Source organism: Chlamydotis macqueenii, chromosome 17 (genome assembly GCF_036417535.1).
Source record: "Chlamydotis macqueenii isolate bChlMac1 chromosome 17, bChlMac1.mat, whole genome shotgun sequence".
NCBI classification, from domain to species: Eukaryota; Metazoa; Chordata; class Aves; order Otidiformes; family Otididae; genus Chlamydotis; species Chlamydotis macqueenii.
The window spans coordinates 14,436,580-14,450,077 of record NC_141572.1 but is presented as its reverse complement, the minus strand read 5'-3'; the positions used below and the strand labels follow the sequence as shown (position 1 = coordinate 14,450,077).

The 13,498-nt window shown below is 48.2% G+C and overlaps 1 protein-coding gene and 1 long non-coding RNA gene across 3 annotated transcripts in view; one reads left to right on the top strand and one right to left on the bottom strand.

Moving 5' to 3' along the window:
* MTMR3 (myotubularin related protein 3) overlaps window positions 1–5,227 on the bottom strand; it is a 79,379-nt gene extending 74,152 nt beyond the window's left edge. The window contains exons 1-2 of one of the 2 annotated variants that reach the window (XM_086761118.1): window positions 5,070–5,227; window positions 4,407–4,450 (exon numbers count right to left, since the gene is read on the bottom strand). The gene's annotated coding sequence lies outside the window, so the exon portion shown is untranslated. The remainder of the gene's footprint in view (window positions 1–4,406; window positions 4,451–5,069) is intronic. The other variant, XM_086761120.1, reaches the window with a different exon arrangement.
* Window positions 5,228–7,355: 2,128 nt separating this feature from the next.
* On the top strand, window positions 7,356–13,359 carry LOC147598647 (uncharacterized). The gene is made up of 3 exons (XR_015260470.1): window positions 7,356–9,039; window positions 9,442–9,567; window positions 10,296–13,359. It is a non-coding gene; the product is annotated as an uncharacterized LOC147598647 (long non-coding RNA).
* Window positions 13,360–13,498: the final 139 nt, after the last annotated feature.

Below are 13,498 nucleotides of genomic sequence, written 5' to 3'. Positions count from 1 at the left end.
ATTGATTCTCCCTGTAACCAAGTTAAAACGCAATCAGAGCTTCTTATTTTAAAGCTCTGCCAGAAGATAAAAACAGACAGTACTATTAGAGCTTTAACATTCACGTGCTTGCCCATGAAGCAGAAAAGCTTTCTAGCGCTCCTTGCACTTATTCTCCTCAGAAGTACACACCAGCCACCACGCTAGAGGAGGTTTTGTGGAGAAGCTCTATCCAGCACTACAAACTCACCCTGCAGAAAACAAAGGAGTGATTGGACTAAAATCAAACACAAGGGAGCACAGAACATACATCTTGAGATCAATATACACAACAGGAAGGAAGAAGACTGAGTTAAAAGACATCAAACTATCAGAACAATTCATTAGGAAAAAAGAACAAGATATTAGGAAATATTTTTTTCCACTGAGGGTGGTGAAGCACTGGCCCAGGTTGCCCAGAGAGGCGGTGGGTGCCCCATCCCTGGAAACATTCCAGGCCAGGTTGGCCGGGGCTCTGAGCAACCTGATCTGGTTGGAGATGTCCCTGCTACTGGCAGGGGGGTTGGACTGGGTGGGCTTCAACACTCCCTTCCAACCCAAACTATTCTATGACTCTAAGTCTTTCCTACACAGATATTTGCTGTCTTCTAGGCCATGCCAAGGAAGCTCAGAGGCCCATGGCAGCCTGCCTTGCAGTCCAGTCTCAGAAGCTCAAACATTCCCGTGTTGTGGTTTAACCCTAGTCAGCAACTAAGTACCACACAATCGAAACCAGGGCACCTTGTTCCGCCTGCCTTTCCAAACACCCAGCTCTTCTTAAGGACCAAGGACTAACACCAAGTTTGATTTCATTTTAGCTTCAAGCTAACTCCATAGGTGACAGAACAATTTTCCATGCTAAGCTCAGGCTTTGCAGCTAGTGCTAGTTCTAATGCTTCACAAGACAAATAGCTGAAAACCCTGAAGCTGGCCACTACCATGCTATTCACACAGTGGAGAATAATTCCATGAAGAACTGGTGTCATAAAAGTCAGTAAAAGCATCAGCTAGATCAGTATCTCAGATGAAAGCTGTCAACAGCACGCCCAGCTCCATTTTCACCATGGCTGGTCAGTCCATCACAATGAACACTGAAAACGACAGTGAGATGTGCTGAGCAAGCACAGCTTGCTTTGCTTTCTCTAGGGCTTGGTTTCTTTAACATTCTGTCCACTTCCAACCAACACTGAACTGCAAAGTTGTGTTTTAAAGCATTTGCAATTCAGGGTTTGTTTCATTTCTCTAAAAGAGTGGTTTACTAAAGATCTATCAGCTCATGTTACTGAGGACACATTTCATTACCACATTACAATGGCTGGTAGCTTGTGCGACAGCCTGCCCCCAAGCCATCCTATCAACAATGCTTTACAGTTTTTCATTTCATCCCTAGTAGAGAGGAAAAATAACAGACTAATTTCTCTAACGTTAAGTTCCACTAGAATCTTGTTCAAAGTCTTAACTTCTTCAGAGGCGGTAATACTTCAATACAGCAGCTTGTACAAGTTTAGTTGCAATATCACTTACAAGGCCATCCAGCTTCAAGTCTTCTGAAATCCAACTCTCCCAAGGAAGGACAAGAACCACTTATTTAGGCAGTCTTATTCGGAGTTTGGGTTGGTTTTTTTCCTCCCTTATCAGAGTTTGGAAAGGTTCCACCAGCTACATGATAGCTATTACAATGTAATTAGTTGCCTCACTCATGCATATATACACACAAATTTCAGAAAAACTTCAAACTGGATCATACTAAGCTTACTTTTTGCATTTACCATTTTCAGCATAAACACCCACGAGGAACAATGCCTCTCAAGTATCCAGTTGTTCCCCCAGTAAGACCCACAGAGCATACTAACAGCTTAACTCGCCGCCACATTCAGCTGCCAATGCTTCGTTCACATGCTGCTTTCTAAGCTTTAGATTAAGGTTCTAAGTCAGAGGTGTTTCAGAAGATGAACCAAAGCTAGGTATCAACAACTATATTTTAAGTTAAGCCTTTAAAACAGTGCTTTTTTACGGACATCAATGACTCCAGAAACAGCTTATCCATTTCAATTAACATTCCAGGAAGTCTGCTGCTTTGCTCTTCTTCCCTAGCTCACCTTGCACAGCATGGAGCTGCAGTTCCAACACACTTCTAGGCACATACTACTACTCACTGAACAGAGCACCTTTAGCTCAGAGCAACACATTCCAGACACTTCCTACCAGTCTAAAGATGAAAGATAGCACTGGTTTCAAGAGGAAAAAGCCACACCACTTCCCTGCTACTACAGCCTGGTCTTCCCTCTAGTTCTGATCAGGAGAGACTGACTTGAGGACTTCCTTATTCCTTATGGGATAAAACCTCTCAGAACCACTATGGCCAGCGGGGTGTTCACATCCTCTACACCACTACCAGGAGAGTAGAATTACAGTAGGAGAATTACAGGAGACAAGAATTACAGCACTAATTGAGTGCTAGGCACATTCCTACAAGTTCTCCTGACAGCACTGGGAAGTTACGGCACCAATGTCTGGAAGAGGGGTGGAATTACAAATCATGAAGCTCACTTCTCAGAGTTAAAACCCATCTGGGATCTAACAGGCAGATTTTTACACCACCAGGTACTCAAGCTCGAGACAAATACAGAACAGTTGCACATTAGATTAGACAATTTAGTACTTAAAAGTTTATTTTGAAAGAAACATAACTGCCTTGAGGTCTTATTTTGATTCAGCCAAAAAAAGCAACTATGAAACAAGTGCATATTTAGGTACGTGGATTTTCACTCTAGTTTCCAACATTTGGTAAGGACTAGTGCAGTATTTGGAGACACAGGCTCTGGAAGACACCACCAACATCAAGTAGAGGAGGCTTGTCTCATTATATCCAGTTACACATCCCAGCAGGAAGCTGCCAGAGCAGGAACAGCCATCACATCTCTTTGACCTCTGCAGGTGAAAGGATCTCAAACTTTCTGCTGGATGCTAACCCAATTCCTCCAATTCACTCCACAGAGACAACTCCTTCTTCCTTGCTACTGCAGAGTTGTCAGGCTTCTGCCCGTTACTCCAGTAGCCTAACAATACCCTTCTCCTTAAGTTACTCCTTTTTTTACGGGTTAATTGCCAGCAAAGCACTGCATAGCCACGTTCCTCCTACTCTTGAAAGGCTGACAACATACTTCACCATCCTGGGTTGCATGTAGGTGGAATGAGATCTGAGATAAAATATTGTATCTTCTATCTTCAGAAGCCTGGGCATGCTCCATTTCTGTCTCCTCCAGCTGTAGATGAGCTTTTTTATTGAAAAAAAGAGAGCCTATCAAGCTGACCTATTCCACCTCCTTGGTATCATTTGTGGGTTACATAGCATGTTACTGAAGCAGGCTAACACTGATATTTTAATAACTGCTAGTGCAGACAGTTAATGCAATGGATATTAACAGTATCCTTGAGAGGCACCTATAACACTGCCAGCAAGAGAACTAAGCTCGGTTCTCAATAGATCACTCCTGTCATTTGAAGTAGGACAAGAGCACCTTTTAGTGCAATTGCTCAAAAAACCACCACTGCTCAACATTACTGTTCCTGCATATTTGCCCCTCCCCAAACTCCAAAATAGGCAGAAACATTTGTCACTGAAGCATTTTAGAATCCTCTGCCCCACCTTTACTTATCTGCAAAAAGTTTCAACACTTACAGTTCAGTATTTCCTGTACCATGAAAGAAAGCACTTCTATCTTCCAAAAGCACTGCGATCAGTAACAGCTGAAGCAATGCAGATATCACATGTCAGCCTCCTTCCCCTCAAGTTATCTACAAGCATTCCTTCATCTCCACCAAAAAAGTTAATTTTCAAATACTACAGCACATGATTTAGTTACAGACGAAAAGCACCTCAGCTCTGTATAGAAAGCTTAGAGCATGACAGGTATTATAAGAAATCTGCTGTAGTTCCTTCGGTCACAGTACCATCCCTTCCCAATGGACTCACCCAGGCATTTAAATACACCTTTACATTCACCATAAAGCCAAGCTGCACCTCCGCACTCAGCACTACCTGCCATGATTCACTAGACAAGCTCTTTTCTAAAAGAAAGTCTTATTGCACGTGGTTACATGGGCTCATCACACAAGAAAACAACCAGGTGAAGCACCCAGGAGAAAAGCGCCTATCAGACTTGAAGTCTGCAAGAGTTACAACTCATACTCAACCTTCCCCCCAAGGAGGGAAGTGTGTGTGAAAAGGAAAGAAATCAGTTTCCTGTACAGAGAGATGTGAAGAAACACAAGGCCTCATCTGTTGATAAAACAGGACTCCCTAAAAGAACGATCAAAAGAAGGAACAACTTCAATGCAAGGAACTTGCACTCCACGTTGGGGGGAAGGGGCAAAACACTACTTACCAGAGAAGGGCAACATCTGCTCAGATCCCACCAAAAGAATAGGACTGTTAAGAGGAACACGGGGAAGAGGCACAATTAAAGCCCCAAAACTATGTCAACAAAAAGCCTTAACAAATCCCACTTATAAAGGGAATGGGAATTTTGGCCCCAAGCACAAGGACGGTCGAACACAAGCGATCCCGCGGCCAAAGCAGCAGAAGCCCAGCGCGGCACCACGGCTGCCAGCGGCGTCAGCCGGTCCCTGGGCTCGGCTACGCGGGCACCAGGGAGCGAGGGCCGGGCGGGGAGGCTGCCGGCGCCAGGTGAGGCCCAGGGCCGCGGCCAGCCCACCCTCCCCCGCCCGGCAGCCCGAGCCCCACAGCCGCCCGGGACGGCATCCCCGCCCGCCCGGGGAGGAGGAGGAGGAGGCCGCCGCGCCGGCCGAGCGCCCCAGCCCGCCGCCTCCTCCCGCCACGGCCCCGGCCAAGCAGAGCGGAGCTGCAGGAGCCGAGTCCCCGCCGCTGCCCCTCACCCCGCGGCCCGAGGGGGCGTGCCGGGCCGCAGCCCCGCAGCTGACAGCCCGGCCGCCCTCCTCCAGGCCCCGGCCCGGCAGGCCGGCCCGCCCGCCTCCCCCCTCCGCCAGACGCCCCGGGGGCAAGCCCGCACCCCCCCGCTTCTCCTTACCGCGGGGCAGGGCATGGCGCGGAGCCCCCCACACCCCCTCCCGGGGCGCGGCCTCCTGCCTGGGCCGGGGTCGCCGGGCTCCTGGCTGCCTCCGCCGCCGCTCACAGCCACAACAACATGGCGGCCGCACGGGACGCGGGCACGGCGGGGCCAGGCGCGCTCCCGCCGCCTCCTCCTTCCTCCCTCCCCGCCTCTGCCGCCTGTGGCGGGGCGGGGCCGGGCGCGCGCCGCTCCCGCCCTCCGCCCGCTTTGCGAGGAGAGGCGCGACCGGTAGCGGCGTTCTGCTCCCGTCTCCTCTCAGGAAGCGGCCGGTCGAAGCCGCGGCCATCCCGACGCCCAGCAGCTGCCCTCCCCCAGCCCCTCAGCAGGTGAAGCTGCCTCGCCCCTTCCTCCTTTTATCACCCCGGGAGGGTGCTTAACCGGCCGCAGCTGGCTGAGGCGGGCCTCGGCCCGGCCCTCGGCCGCCCGCCGCCCCGCTGAGGCGGGAGGTGCGAGGAGGTTTTGCGGCCCAGGCCGGAGCTGGGTGCTGAGGGGAGCCAAGGAGCTCTGCCGGGCCTGCAGTCCTGGGATCCTCCTCAGCAATCCGCCAGATCCCTTGGAGAAACACCTTCTCTGACTGTAAAAGCCGCTCTTGCGCGCAAGGCCTGCTGGCCGATGCTCTCTTCCTCGGCTTTTGTGACATTCAGCTCAGCTGTAAGAACATGTGTGGCCCCGTGCCATCGGTAGTCGCGCTGTCCAAGCCATCCCGAGCAGCCTGCAGCTCCTAGAGCATGAGGTAATGGAGCGCGGGGAGCCAGCGCGAGGCATGGGAGCCAAAAAACACATGGAAATGGAGAGACGAGCGATAAAGCAAAAGGGATATGAGCGTTAAGCAACAGAAAGGCACGAGAAAGCTTGAGAGGCAAATGGCAGCAGTGTCAGAGGTAGCAGGGTACGGCTGGCAGGAAGCGCTGCAGTTTCCAAAATGAAGCTTTAACTAAGCCTTGTGCAACAGAGTTCCTTTTCAGCAGCAAGATTTGTATCTGGGTTTTGTTGCAAGTGTGATGGATCGTTAATGCTTTATTTTTATACATATCTTTAATTTACAATACCGTATGTAGGTCAGGCTGTACTTTTGAGAGATATTTCCACTTGCTCCTCATGTTTGCCTTGATCTGAAATGAAATGCTTGCTTGCAAGTAGCTATAAAATGCACTCCTAAATTATCCACAGGGCTCTCCCTTTGAGTCCAAGGCTAGTCATTGTAACAGATGGACTTCAGTCTGTCATTAGGTCACGTTTAAGCTAGAAGTAGTTCAGAGAGAACAATACAAAATACAGGATCTCATGTCTTTAAACTTAGACATAAGCTGCGCAGTGAGTTGTTTTCTAGTTTCACTCCCTTGGTCAGGGACAGTAAACATTTGAAAGGAAGTTAATCGGCCCCTCTAAAGGGATTTTTTTTCCAACAACAAGCCATTATCTGAATGCAACTGTGATCTGAATGTCAATATGTACCTTCAGAGGAATTTTGGAAGAAATACAGGTAACTGAAGGGAAAAACAGGATTCTTGGCCTGTTTATACCCAAAAGCAAGGAAAAAAATGCTCACCTGGTGTAGCTGTATTCAAAAAGATGTGTGTTGACAGCATTAGGAAGCCAAATATGAATTTTGAAAGCTCCCTGCTAAATGGTTGCCTTTTGCAGTACGCCTGGACAGGGATCAAATGTGACCTACTTCAGGAAGCTGAATCCTGGAGACCCGGGGCTTTTGTACAGCAGGACCTGCTGGTTGCTCCTGTTTTTCAAAGAGGGGGAGCTAGCTGGAGTGCCATCACTGTGTCAGGAAAAGCTGTGCACTTCCAGCTGCTTATTTCAGTGACACAAGTTGTCTTCTTTGGCATTATCTTTACTGATACGGTCAAACAGCCTGCATGGAGACTTTCCACGCCTTGTGTTCTGAGTTTCTCCATTTCTTGTCTTAGATATGGTGCCATGTTAAGTGACTTTTGCTTCTATTTTCTATGATGGTTGGGGCAAAGGATGATAGCTAATGCAAATTATTTTCTGGAAATGGAATTTACTGTACCCAAAGGGAGAGCAAGGCCTGTAAGAACCTGACACACAGCTCAGGGAATGAGGCGTTCCCAGGCCCGCAGTTCTGACGGACCTGGAACGTATCCTCACTCAACCAGTACAAAGTTCTTAATTTGTGAGGTTGAGGGTGGTAGTGAATTACTGAGGAACTACTGAAGCACTGTCTGGTTTTACGCAGGAGGAAGAAAAGCAATCCAGTCACTTAGACACCCGTTAGTCTGCCTTCAAGTACATTAAAAGCCTAGAAAAAAATGTAAAGGAAAAAATGGTCGGCAGCAGAGAAGTAAGTGGAAAATAAAGTAAAACGCAACATGGCCTTACTAAGGATAGATTGTGTTTAACTAAGGTTATACCTTTGATAAATGTTTTCCAGACAATGGATATAGAATAGATTTAATCTAAGTGGGCTTAATAGGATATTAAATACAATGCCACATGGCAAATGTATAGATTATCTGGGGAGCTATTTGGTAGGTAAGAAGCTACAGACAGATGACAGTAGACTTGGAGGCTATCAGTAGGCTCAGAAATGTATTCAGTAAATTAATGGAGAAGAGGCCCATAAAAAATAGCTCTATGGAAAAGTCAGGGAAGTCACCTCAAACATACAGCACCTGGGGATGCTCGGGGCGTGCAGAGGGAAGAGAGAGCAGAAAGTGGCTGGGCGCCAGCGCTCTCCCTAAAGGCTGCCCCTCTCAGAAACAGAGGGCTGGACCGCAGCGACCACGGGCCTGAGGCGTGGCTTAACGTTTGTTTGATCTTGCACAATATTTTTCAGTCAAGCCTTGGAAGAAAAGGTAGGAGTGAGGCGATGGCATTTGCTGATGGCACTAAGTTGGGAGACATCGCACCACGGAGGGAGTATCTGTATTGCTGGAAGAGTTGAATAACGTTGAGTGCTGGCACACTTGGGAATGGGATGAAATTTAAAAGGAGAAAGTACAAGGTCATGCACTTCAGAATTCCCAACAAGAATCTCTGCTGCAAGCTGGGAGCTCATCAGGTGGAAGTGACAGAAGAAGAGAAAAATCTAGGTGTATTTGTTGATCTCAAGATGACTGCAAACTCCCAGGATGAAGCACGTGTCAACTGAGGTGTTTCCAGGAGAATGGGAAAATGTTAATACCATTGTACAAAGCTCTGCTGCAGCCTTCTCTGGAATTATGCGTCTCTGGTCACTTTTAATGAAAGGACACAATCTTAAAATGTAACTGGAGAATAATTACAGGGTAGTCCTGAGTTTTTCTTATGTAAGGATCTTGAAATAATTTGTTTAGCCAAAAAACTGAATGCTGAGAAGTGATACAGTTGTTCTCTATGAAACTTCAGGGAGTAAACACACAAGTAAACACATCTCCCTTAAGAGCAAGGGTGATGTGAGTGTAAGAGCAAACAAGTATCCGATGGCCATGAAGAGTCTGGGCTGAAACATGAGAACGCCAGAGCTTCCAGCAGCTCAAGTCCTGAGGCGCTGGGTCATCCTTTCCAGAGCTGCCTTACCCTGATGCCGTTGCCACCAACAGCTGAGAACTGACCCTGGAGACCCAATGGGTCCCTTCCAAACCTCTCGTACTGTTTGAGACACAGACACAGAGTTTCTAGTTGGCTTCCTGTGAGAAGAAACGGGGTACCTGATGTGGAATGATATTATTTGGGGTGCAGTCACAACCCAAATGTCATTTGAATTATTGGCTGCGTGCAGTAAAGGTGCAGAATAAATCTGCACGTGGTTGTGGCGGAGGCTGAGAGCATCCCATTTGGAATCATCCCAGCCTGATCCCTCAGATCACCTTCCCGCAGAAGCCGGCTCTTGTGCCCATCCTGTATGTGAGATGCAATCCTTGCCCGCTCTGCGCCTGGACAGCGAGAAATGGCAAACCCCGACGTGTGCCAGGTACCTTCCCGCCTCCCTTACCATCCAGTCACCCTTAATACGCTTCACTCGTGTGATCCGAACAGCCAGACTCAGGTTCTGTGGGCTCTTTCTGTTATGATGAAAAACTGTGGTAAGGTCAGATATGTCTTCAAACAAACAAACACCACACCAAGTAAGAACAGTCAGATCATGAAACGCAGAGTAGTTTCCTTTCTCAGGGCTCCAAAGTGGCTTCTTTGGCCAAAAGCAGCTCTCTTCATCCCTCCCCCCAATTTTGTTTCTTTTTTCCATCTTTCCCCTTACCGTGACGTTTTACTAGTTTTACTCTGGTTCCTTTTTTTGTAACAAATGCCTGAACAGAGTGCTGCACTCAGACCTGTCTCTGACCACTGTCTTTATCCCGTGTTCCTCTTTGTGTAGGCGCTTCCATTCTTTCTGCTCCCATCAAACAAGCGGTTATTTCATTGTTCCTTTCATCGGAATGGTGGGCGGTAAGGACGTCAGGGTCAGCACAGCGTGAGGCCACCTCTGATTAAAATACACCAGGTGAGAGGCGCCCACTGTCAGTCGTCCTGATGGGGCTCAAAAAATGCGTGCTCTGACTCATTCCCTTGAAGAGTAGATTAATAATTTGAAATGCAGGGCAGTGCTTCATTATGGGATTTATATTGAACGTACTGGTTCTGCTTGGGTTCGTGAGCACGGAGCATTGCTCTGCAGATGATGGATGACACCTTGTTTGCTCAAGGCATTTCTGTACCTGGAAGTAAAGGCTGAAGACAGCAATAGTGAAGACATGCCAGCAGTTCAGTGCAGGCAGAGGATTTGGAAGTCTTGGTTTATGTCCACTTATATTATTTCCTTATACTTGAAAGACTAATAATCCGTATTGTTTACGTAGTGAGCTAAAAATAAGTGAAATGTTCCAAGTATTCTATACTGAACATGTCTTTTCTTTGGAAGAGTTAACTGACACGACTTTACGCTGTTGTGCGCTATGTTGCTACAACAATGCCACCTGAAAAAATGCTTTTAATAATAAAGCATATATATTTTTGATTATTTTATTAATGGTAATAACAAAGCATATAATGATTTTTCTTAATAAGCACACTTAAGATCCTTCCTCCTGAAGTTAGATAGTTATTATTCTTTTGTATAAAAGAGAAATGCAAGGCAGCGAGAAGCTAAGAAGCTGTCTGATCAGAGGAGCTGCTTCAGAAAATGATATTATTTTAACTGATTCTCTTAAGTGACAATTCTTTATGCTGTAGAATTGTGCTGGTAACCCACTCAGGACTGTGCCCGTTGTGGTGCGCAGGTGTCAGAGGAGGGAGTTCCCACCCGCGGGAACTTGCACCACTCCAACTCTCAGAAGCTGAGCGACCCCTTCGTCCCGCTGGCCAGGTGAAGGCTGTCCCGGCAGCCTCTCGGAGAAAGAGGGAACTGGTGTTCTGCCCCTGTGCAGACGCAACGCCCTGCAGAGCGTGAGCGAGGAAGTATCTTGGGCCATCCCTGCTGGCTCTGGGTGACAAATACCCAATGATGAGACTTTATGCTAAGAATATACATACAGGGTGTTAACTGGAAAATGATGGAAAATTGAAGGGATATTTAATAAATTATTGTAGGATTCATCCGGTCATTAGCTTAATGATAACACCTCTGTCTCTGTGACTGTGAAGAACATGCTGTGCAAGGCTTACAACTTCCATTAGTCCTTGATAAACTAATGTATATATCATTAAGATAAAGTGTAAAAAAGGAAAAAGTAGAGCTGAGCTGAAAACCTGCAAAGCCCAGGGCTATGCGGATTCATCATTATTACTGTAATTGTATTTCAGCTGCTTAGAAAATAGAATAGCCGATTTCCACAACTTTGCAACTTAGTACAACAGTTGTGCCATTTTTGAGATTACACTGACATTTTCTTCTGGCCATTTCATAACTCTTTCATTGCATTTCCATTTTTCCAACGTGTTTAGAAGTGACAGTCCTTCAGGGTTTCCTGTGCCCTCAGACCTGTATGTAAACAGCGCAGGGGCAGGCTGTCTTTAAACCCCCCGGGATGTCCTTTGGGAGAAAAAGCAGGGACGACGGATATGCCTCGCCTCGTCTGCGCGCAGGGAAGAAGGTCACTTGGCCCGGTAACTGCTGAGACTATGGTGCGAGTAGGAGGGAAATAGCTATCTTCTGTGACTGCACAGAAGCGAAGCAGGCGTTGTAACCAGCCCCCGGGGCTGTCATTTGGGACTCTGAGGTGGAATTTGAGAAAATGCAGGAAGCGTGGAAACCTTGGTGCTGTTCAGGGAGCAGAGTGCAGCGTTGGTGACAGGCTGACAAGGCAGACGGACTGACCTCCAGTAGCGCGCTCCTGGGGTCGCTCCAGAGTTTGTTCTCCTCTCCGTGCTTTTTGCGCTGCTTGAAATGAAAAGGCTGCTTTTGTGTCTTATCACTAGCTGCGTCAGGAGTGTCCTTACCACACAAAGAGCGTCAAGGAGGTTATTGGTGTGTATCTGTCAAAACCCTGACTGCTACCGGAAGCAGGGCGCTCTTCCCAGCCTTTGATTTATGACGTCTGATAATCCGCACGGTTACATTCAGCACTGAACAGCTTCCTCCCATCCATGACTCGAACCGAAGAAGGATGCTGTTAATAAAAGCTCCTTTTCCAAAAGCTTTTGCCTGAAGAAGTTCTCCACTTCGGATCTGATGCAAAGCCTGCTTGCCCAGTAACTTCAGATGGCTCTGGATCCAACCTTGAAAGCGGGATCGTTCAGCAGAGCTCAGCAGCCGGCGAGCTGGTTTTAATGCTTTGCCTTTTCTGTGCAAGAGGGGCCAGCAGCCACCCTGTGCGGCTGGGACAGGGCAGTTGTGATTTGCATTAAGATTTCAGATTTGATTTTACTGTTGTGAAGCGTTAAAGCTCTCTGGCATGTCGTACACAGGTGAAGGGGTGCACTTTTTGGTAGACTTGTTTAATTTCTGTTCATTTGCCAGGTTAATTTGTATGCATATACATATAATTACATAATTATAGTACATACACAGCTAGTATCACCAGTGTTTTAGGCAGAGGCTCCAACAGTTCGTGATGCTTCAGGAAATCAAATATATAATACACAATTGGAAAGGTACCAAAAAAAAAAGTCCCAGAAAGAGGAATAATGATTCAAAGGAGCCTGATGACAGATTTGAAGCCCACTGAGTCACTTGGAGTCTCACCACTGCTGCTCTGGAGGAAGGCTGGCAATGAGGGGAAATAAACGGATGCCTTTGCAGGGGAATCATGTTTCAGTAGCCAAATGTTGTCCTCTGCTAAACAATTGGACCAAACCTTGGATCTGATTTCGTCACTGGAGTTTTGCTCCGGTAGGTCGTTCTGCGCAGCGTCTTGGTGCTGGGGCTCCAGCCCGAGGGCCTGACTTGGGCAGTGATGTGTGAGAAACAAAAATAATAAATAATTCATTTTTAAATGAGTGATTCAGAAGGCATGGTGAAAGAATGGTGAAAATGGCAGGTTCGGCACAACCTGTCGTGACATTTAAAGTGCGAATCAATAGTTTCCTGCCAAATGTGAAAGCCACGCAGCCCGCCCGTGCCGCCCTCCTGCTAGGGAGGAGATGTCAGCGTGCGGGTAAGGAAATGTTGGCTGGGACGATGCTGGAGAGGAGCGGGGAGCAGCCCAGGGAAAGCCCTCTGGTGTGCAGCCCGCTCCCCTCTCCCTGCCTGCGGGGTCACAGGCACCCCGACCCAGGGCACGCGGCTGGAGGGCGAGACGTCGAAACACCGACTGTCCGGAGTCTGCGAGGGCCTGGACTGGGGGGTCCGGAGCTGGAACCTCGTTACAGCCCCATTGCTAATGAGCCACGTGACAGAGGGCACGGCACAGTTTCTGGTTTAGGCTACTTCACCATCTAAACCCAGACTCTGCCCTAGGTTTAGGAGTTCCTGTGGCTGAGGAAGAGAACCGAGAGCCTTCACAGCTCCTGAACTCGTGACGGTCGGCTGCATCCATCCCGCCCTGCATCCCTCTGTCCGGCGAACGCGTGCTGCCTGCGGTTCCCGTGCGCCGTGTGACTGATCTCCTCTGTTCCCGATACCAATTGTGCGGGCATTCCTTGCCAAGAATTACACTTGTCCTGCAGCGCTGAACCGTAGTACGCAGCGATCTGCCTAACGAGAAACCAGAGCCGGGGGAACTGGTGTGCGACGGCCCTCTGTCCCTGGGGGAGCCCGTCCGGCGTGTGCCTCCTGCTGCAGCACCGGATGGGCCAACTAACTCAACAAGGTCTCCCTTATTAAAAAAAAAAAAGGTGATTTATTTAACTAGCTGGTTGTCTCTCAAAGGAAACAACTGCCCTGCAGACAGAGGCTAGCTTCCCCTCGCAGGACGACGTTAGGGATTGGGACTGCAGTCACCAAACCGCAGCCAGAACCCGGCACGGGCCAAGGCAGCGGAGGAGGGCAGATTTGG